The 8,772-nt window shown below is 40.2% G+C and overlaps 2 long non-coding RNA genes across 2 annotated transcripts in view; one reads left to right on the top strand and one right to left on the bottom strand.

Annotated features, from left to right (window-relative positions):
• Positions 1-8,370, top strand: part of LOC126389365 (uncharacterized) — a 92,144-nt gene extending 83,774 nt beyond the window's left edge. The window contains exons 2-3 of the long non-coding RNA XR_007569847.1: positions 2,800-2,992; positions 6,627-8,370. This is a non-coding gene — a long non-coding RNA (uncharacterized LOC126389365). The remainder of the gene's footprint in view (positions 1-2,799; positions 2,993-6,626) is intronic.
• Positions 1-8,772, bottom strand: part of LOC126389362 (uncharacterized) — a 492,329-nt gene that overhangs the window by 381,735 nt on the left and 101,822 nt on the right. The window lies entirely within an intron of this gene.

The raw sequence follows: 8,772 nt of genomic DNA, 5'->3' as shown, positions 1-8,772 counted from the left end.
GACAGAAATATGCTGCCCGTGCCGCACTCTAACACACACACACAAACACACGGAAAACCGGACATTATCATCAGTTTATAAAAGACCCCCGGACGCCCCGGACGGGACGTGAAAAGTGGACATGTCCGGGCAAAAGAGGACGTTTGGTCAGTCTAACGTAGCGTCATCTTGTGGGTCAAATTACCTATGTCAGCATTTACCTTGGTCTATAGGTCGCACCGGTCTATAACCCGCACCCAACTTTTTAGATGAAAAAAAAGGGAAAAAAAAGTGTGACTTATACACCAAGTTTTACGGTAGTTCTTATCCTGCTAATGTTGTGTAGGTTCTCATTTTTCTTATAGGTTTGGTTTTAAGTAGTTATTGATAAAAAACAGGGCGTTTGACGTCGTGATTGACAGCTCTGTGTACCAGTTGAAAGCTTGCGATCAATGGTGCTACTTGCGATGGGTTGGTCAGCGGGAACTCAGTACTGTGGGGACTGCTATTCTTTAGACTCTGGCTCCAAATGATATCACCAGCACAAGATAACAGCAGCCATATGCTGGATATTTTGGCTTTATTTTCATACAGTGGGAGGATGGAAATACAGCAATTGGTCCACCTGGCTACAAAGTAAGTTTAAAAAATCTGCACCCAAAGGTGTATTGAAAAAATCTAAATTTTCAGCCAAAATGTAGAGGAAAATATTTGTTTCCAAAAATATCTGTATATATGTAGACTGGGCCTAAGAGTTTTCAGCCATGCTAGGAGCTCTGTGGGGCTGCACTTAGACACAATGCTGCTTTGAGCTATATGCTAACGTCAGGATGCTAACATGGCCACGCTAACAATGCTAACATGTTGATCTTAGTAGGTATAATATTGACCATGTTCTTTATAGTTTAGTTTGCTGGTATGCTAATATTTGCTTACGAGCCATATATTTCAAGTACAGCTGAGGCTGATGGGAATGTCGTTAGTTCTAAAGGTATTTGGTCATGGACCATGGTGTTGTCTAAATGAAAAGTCAGAAAATCACCAAAGTTATTACAATTTATCCACACATCAACCATTGTTGGTGGTGCTAGAGGAAAAGTCACAGGATTACTATAGTATAATTAATCCCATGGGGAACGTAAATATCTGTACAAGGTTCCAAGACAATCTATCAAATGGTTATGGAGATATTTCAGTCTGAACCAAAGAAGTGAACCAAAAAGTATGTAAAGACCTTTAAGCAAGTTCTTCAAATAACACAACAAACATCAAAATCAATACTAGATAATAATTATTTTGACACTACCTCCAATATATTTAAAAATGTATTTTGGGGGGGATACTCAAAGGTGTAGGGTAGTCGGTTTTTTGGGAGACATGGTGTTGAAAATGAGCTTTGGGTACTGACCAAAAAAATGTGATCACGGATACAAGCTGCCAAAAAGAGTCTCCTCTCTAGAGTGGCTGGGCTCAGCCTTAGAGATAGGTTGAGGAGCACAGACATCTGGAGGGAGGCTGAAGTAGATCCACTGCTCCTTTGCATCGTAAGAGATCAGTCGATGTGGTTCAGGCATCTGAACAGGATGTCTCCTGTGCACATCCTGTTAGAGGTTTTCTGGGTTCACTTAACCCCAAAGTCCAGTTAATTGATGAGTGTAAACACTTCATTGTACCTGCGCATGGGACAAGGTGGTCTTGAGTACAGTTCATGTACTCTGGTACCGTACGTATCAGGTATGGACACCATACAGTACCTGATGTGGAGGGGGAACAAGAGGGACAAGAAGGAGTTTCTAACCATTAATGAAAAAGTCTTTTTAACACTGATGCCTCTGTATCAGACGGTATGGATAGACCCAGGTCTGGCTTTGTTGTCATTCGACCTGAGGTCGGAGCTCCAGCAGTGGGAGCAAAAGCTCTGCACCAATCAGCAGCAGCTCCCACCCAGGGGCAGGGCTTCACCTTGCTGCTCCACCAGTCCCACTGATGACAGTCCTGGGGGCAGCCATGTCCGTCTGCGGCACCCTTTTCTACACTGTAGCACAACAAAAATGTCACTTAGATGATGACGCAAGTGCACTCAGGTCGAGAACATCATTACTAATGTTAAAGCTGACCGGCGGGGGAGCAGAGAGGGGGCGCAATCATACTTGGGCACAGTATGAATCAATCATACCTAATATGAAAACGCCCTAAGGAAAGAAAAACAAAGGCAGGTGTAAGGCATGTTACCTTAACTGTCCTCTGTAAAGATCCTCTGATCCTTTTTCCATAATGTGTTTAAGAAGATTTTTGAGGGATACTTTGCTCGCATGCTCAGCATTCCATAAGTGACATGGTATCGATGATGCTTACCGTATGTGTATTAAAGTGCCACTGCTTACTGGCATGATAAAGAGGATCACTGACACAATCAATCTTGATAGAGTTAAGGAGGCTTCCAGCTCCTCATCAGACATTTACTCTCTGTGGGTGTGAAACTGCAGCCCTGGCCCCAGCAGCCTCCACTGGCTTCGGTTACTAAGACGACTAATAGGCCGCTACCCCGACACATCGTATTATGATCGATTGGGATTCATACTGTGCTTTTATATCACATTTACAGTGATGATGATCCTCTCCTTCTCATGAACAATAGCTGCGCTGCCTTATCTCCCCTCTGACATTAAAAACAGTCCTGGTTATTATTATATATCCAGATATCATTTTCCTCTTGCTGCTACTGATTCTGCTTTCTCAACTCAACCACCCTCGCAACCTATTTGTCTTCTTTCCCTCTCACCCAATCTACCTCCCTCCCTCTGTCTCCCACGAAACCAGACGCTCTTATTAAGGCTGAACTCCTCCAAGGCCCCTGTATCTTCCTCCCTCTGCCTTCACCTTGCCCTCATCTGCTCCCACGGCTTCTTCGCGGCTGCCCAATTTCACCGACCTGAGTTTCTAAGTTCCACCTTTGTTGCAGAGAGTCCTCCTCTGGGGATCCCAAAGCAATAATACAGCATCAGAGGCAAAGGTAATAATCAAATCTAATGCACTCACCGATCTGACTTCCCTAACCCCGCTTATTCCTTAATTTATTAGACATGGGAGAGAGGAGGGATAGAGGCATTCAATGTGCGTCTGGCTCCCGAGATGCTTTCAGTAGATATATTGTTTATTGCTTTGGGTTTTTACCTGGCATAAGGTCCTCAATCTGTTTCAAAAGACGATCTTTCGGAGAGTACATATTGTTTCTGACTTAGCTTTTGGTACTGGGTTAAGTTTCTACTGCAGTTGCTTCACATCTCTCCAAGATGTCTAAAAAAAAATGTTAGGAATGATTGAAAGCCTTGAACAAAGGGCACGACCCCCTGTTGGCAGTGACGGATGGAAGTAGATAGAGTGCGGACATTTAAACATCCTCACTATGTTATTTGACAGGAGGAAATGCTGTACTTTTAATTGAAAACTTAGAGGGAAAGAAGCAAATGCATTTAAGTTTATAATGAATGCAATTTTAGCTTGTAGAAATAAAGATTCTTCTGTGTTTATCTTGATTTTTCTGGGTGATCTGACAGTTACAAAGGCATCTATTTCCTTCTCAGTGCCTGACTGATACAATCATGATTGAGTTTTCCTCCCACAATGGCCAATATTCACCGTCCATATATCAAGTTGCTAAATGTGTCAAGTCTAAATGTGTCTACACTGTTTACCTGAGCTGTTTATCATTACGACAGTTTCTCTGTAATGGCTATGGATTGTGTTGATTTCACTCACACACTCTGCACATACAGTCGTTTGTAAATTCAACAAAGGGGAAATCCATGCAGATATACCTCAATTGCTTCTACTTTACAGATTTATTGCTTTTATATTAAAAAATAAAAAATGGATGTTATTTGCATTACATAATTATTTTATGGCAAAGCTTCTTCATAAATGCATTATTAACAATTAAAAAAAAATAAAAAAAAAAGATTAAAGTTTCACTGCATTAACCAATTCAGACCCCCCGTCCATTCCAATAGACACAACTTTTCTCAGGCTGTTCTCTAAACTGTGCCTACATTTTCCTACAGAAAGTAATGCCCCCAAATTCGTATGTATCCCATGTGTTTTGAAAGGCTGTAATCACCTGACCAATGCACTGTAAAACACCTCATATTTATGGATGTTGTAGATTTATTTTTCCTGTTGGCCACCATAGCTCTCCTAGACACTTGACTTTTAAAGGGACAGCTCACTGCAAAAACACAAATGTCTCCTCTTACCTGTAGAGTTGTTTTTATCAGTAATTGGAAACTATTTTCTCTCTACCAAACTACACCCGCCAATTGTATTAACACGCCACAGGAAACATGCAGTTGGTTGTTATGGTGATCATTTACACTCTCTTTTTTTCGGTGATGAATGTGGAGTTGCAAACAGTGTGCTGACACTGCACCTATAAGGTACCAATTACTGAAGCAGTACAACTTAACCCTTTAATAATGGAACTCCCGTGGACAGCCGCTGAAATTGTTGTTTGCATGATTCTGCTTTAATAGATAAGAAATAAAAACCACAATAACTAGAGCATTCATTCTTTTTGCAGCAGAAAGCTAAGGTTTTTGTTTTCACGGTCATCACGTAATGACCTTATGTTATCTTATTTTACCTGTTGCGTAAACATGATATTTCACTGTAATTACGCAGGTATTTACCCATGATGACCACGGGAGGTCGTTGTTTGCACAATCTTGAATATCAATCAGAAATAAAACCCATAATAGCTAGAGCAATCATTCTTTTTGCAACAGTCCTCTCTGTCCTCAAGTCGTGATCTTATGTTACCTTACCTTATGCCAGTTAAATCATAGTATTTCACTGTAATTATACCATTATTTCCCTGTGGATTTCCCCATACTGGTAGCAGGAGATTGTTGTTTTTCATAATCCTGTATATATCCATGTAAAACAAAAATTAGCATAACAAGAACATTAATTCTTTCTTTTTTCAGCAGAATGCTAAGATTTCTGTCTTTCGTGTAATCACATTGTACGTTTGTATGTTACTGCGCTATGTGCAGTGGGGCCAGAGGAACGAATGAATGCCTTTTCACTTCAAAAATAAGCATGTCTGAAGAGCTAATAATGTTACTTATTGAGTGTTAAAAAATATTTTCTTTATGTTTGTACATTTCAAATTTTTTTGCATCACTATTTTTACATTTCTATTTAGTAAAATCTGATAAAAAATGTCAAGTCTTTTTAATTTTTTTATTTTTTTATGACACATTTTCAATACTTTAATCGGTTATTATGGTTTATTGACTTACCTAATGTTTTTAAATGTGTTAATATCAAGGTTGTTCAGATATAAGGGATATGAAGCAATTGAAGATACTCCAAGAAATGACATTACAAATGGCAAAAATACCAGTGTAGGTACTGAACCATTTCTGTTGCAGAGTTCAAAGGCTTAAAGCACAGCCATTTTGGTCAGAGACTTTTATATCTATGGACATTCTATGACTACTCACGCTTATTCAAATTGTGGAATGCTCTTCAGAATAATTTACATCCTGAGGAAACGGACATGAATTGTGAATTGGGACATTTTAAAGAGTAAACGTGAACTTGTCAGTGTTCTCTGGTCAACAGTCTATGTAATGGTGTCACTGTGTCTAACCTAACACAAACATATCTTTTGGATTTTTGTACTGACATTTCTCACTGATTTATCAGTCTGTCCACTTCTCGCAGTCAGGGTCTGCTAAGAACTGTTACTTAACATCAAGTGTATTAGCATGTTGTGCTGATTAGATTTGGCCAATGTAAGTTTAAATCCTCCAAAGTTCTAATGAGAGCTGGGACGATTAGTTGATTAAGTGGATTAGTCAGTTGGCCAAAGTAATTGGCAACAGTTTTGATAATATTGTTCAAGTCATTTTCGAACAACAATGCCAAAAATTATTTAGTCCCAGTGTCTCAAATATGAGGATTTGCTACTTTCTGTTTTCCATCATTATAAATTGAACATATTTGGGTTTTGGACTGTGGGTTGGACAAAACAAAACATCTCGAGACGGCTCTTTAGGCTGTGGGAAATTGTTATGAACATTTTTTACTGTTGTGTGACAATTAATAGACAATCGATTGAGAAAATAATCAGATTAATGGACAATGACAAGCAGCTTCTTCACCAATTAGACAACACATGCAGCATTTACAAAACATCTACACCAAGATGACGACAAACAGAAACACCAATGCCACACATGCTTCATATTATAATATCTGAATCATGTGATCACAGTGATGGATAGCAGACCTCAGTGACTTCATAAGCTGCAAACAATGGAAACGACAGACCTATCCCAGCTGTGTGCATCACTTTTTAGTGCCCCCTAGAAACAGTCCGCATTGTGTTGTGAGCTTTTTTGTAGCACTTTTTCTAAATGCCGCACACGTCCTTAAATGTATGTTCTCCTGTGTCATCAAGTCAGGAAAGACGTTTTCTAAATGCTGTGCATGTGTTAGAATTGTTGAAGATGTTTCTTCATTTGTTTGTGTTCTGTCTATTTGCATGTTTTCTTAATTTGCAGTGCGTTGACCCCTCTGGGCCACTTTACAAATTCTCTTAACAGATTTTAATTAATACTATACACTTCTCTCATTCTAAGGGTATTGATCCTGGTGCCAAGAGAGAAATGGAGGAAATGGTCTTGGGAATCTACATTACCCAACATGATGGAGCAGAGCCCAGCCTGAAAATGTCGGCGTAATTATTTTAAAAGTGCTGTAAGTCTGAAGAAGCTAGTTGCTAAAATGGATGGTCCAAAGGGACCAGTCCTGTCCTACTGAGCTGAGATTGGCTGAAGCACATCATGATATTCATCCAGTCCTCGCAAACGAACGTTTTGGGGGGGGGTGCACGAAATCCCACTTAAGGACAGCTGACAGAGGGCCTTTGGCCTTGGGCACAGACCCTGCTGACCTCCCGTCCTCCCTCTGGTCCTGTGGCGGAGGAGCAGAGCACAGCCTGGGCTTGCTGGAGGCAGCTTAGGGGCTGTGGGATATAGCCAGGCAGCTGAGAGATGAGCCAGGGCCTGCAGAGCATGCTGGAGGAGGATTACTGCTCATTGGGATGCAATTTTTCTGGAGCATTCATCACAGATGTATTTTCCCAAGCATGGACTGCAGTCATGGACAGCAGTAACAACAAACAGTTCTCATTCCGAGTGGTGAGATACCTAGCTTTGTCACATCCCTCTGAGTCTCAAAGTGACGCACGGGGCACCCTTTAGTGTCTCTATAGACCCTTTTACACAGCCTCTTCAAGATGAGAATTTCATGCCGCTTCACCATTCTGTGTAGGGGGTAAAATCACAGAATGGGGGGGGGGCAGAGTTTTGTTTCCTTTAAGCTGGCAGGGAAGGTAGTAACAATGCCAAAACAACCACTGTGTAAGGGGACAGCCGCAGGACAGGGTCATTGGAGGCACAGGTGTGACATTTGGGTATCTGTTATGCATGAAACCTGCAGCGGTAGACTTAAAATGTAGCTGATAGCAGTTAGCAGCTAACTCAAAGAGAAGAACAGTGGCCAAAAATGAATTGGGAAAACAATGAGGTCCAGGCGGTCATATTGTAACACATTGTTGATGTTGTTAAAGGGTGACTGTTAAGTTTGGTCAACAAATCTACTTGGGAATAAAAATCACGTATAATGTCAGTGCTTAATGACCGTTCGTAAATATGGTCATGTTACATTAAAATAATAATGACTCTTGTTTTCCCATGGGACACAAACTGCTGTTACCTGAGTTAAAGTTCAGTTTTGTTTGACCCATCCAACTCACTTACCTCCTACTCCACACAGACTTTCTTGCCCTTGCTTAAACTACGATAGCACTTCTTTTTCTTTTCTTTCTTTCTTTCTTTTTTTTTCGAGTGGTAAAATAAAGCTGTTGCAGTGAGGTTAGTGTAGCTGTTTATGTCTGTAGAAATATAATATCTTTGGGTTTTTAGATGTTTCATTAAACACAAGTTTACAAGACATACGTTTAAAGACAGCTCTTTGAGCTCTTTGTATTTATTGTTGACGTAATCTTATGATGTGTTAAAGACCAAATAATTCTGGCATGGGAGCAGTGCATTTTAAAGGGTTTTAACTTCATCAGTGTTAAATGGAAGAGGGTTAACTGAACAATTGATAGTTTTTTGCAGTTTGATGAGTCACTATCTGTACATTTTTGTCTTTTTATTGTAATTTCTTTTTAGTTCATTTATTTTGAGTGTTTAAAGTGTAAAGTGATGAATGCCTGTATAAAGTATGGAGTTTTGTTAACATTTTTAATGTATTTGCTTCCTTTGTTTCATTGTGAGATAAACATGAAGCTTTACTTCTTTGGGCTTTTGCCACATGTTTGGTACATTCCTCACTGACTGCAGTGTTTTTTTAATAAAGTCAGGTGAAGTGACTTACCGTAAAACTTGGTGTATAAGTCGCACTTTTTTTCCCTTTTTTTTCATCTAAAAAGTTGGGTGCGGGTTATAGACCGGTGCGACCTATAGACCAAGGTAAATGCTGACATAGGTAATTTGACCCACAAGATGGCGCTACGTTAGGCTGACCAAACGTCCTCTTTTGCCCGGACGTCCGGGGGTCTTTTATAAATTGATGATAATGTCCAGTTTTCCGTGTGTGTGTGTGTGTGTGTGTGTGTTAGAGTGCGGCACGGGCAGCATATTTCTGTCCGAACCCGAACCGAGCCCGACATTATTTAATGACCAAAGCACTGAGTTTGTGTCACACAGTGGTTACAGG

The sequence above is a fragment of the Epinephelus moara genome, chromosome 4 (genome assembly GCF_006386435.1).
Source record: "Epinephelus moara isolate mb chromosome 4, YSFRI_EMoa_1.0, whole genome shotgun sequence".
NCBI classification, from domain to species: domain Eukaryota; kingdom Metazoa; phylum Chordata; class Actinopteri; order Perciformes; family Serranidae; genus Epinephelus; species Epinephelus moara.
The sequence above is the reverse complement of the archived record's forward strand: the minus strand, read 5'-3'. Positions and strand labels throughout refer to the sequence as shown.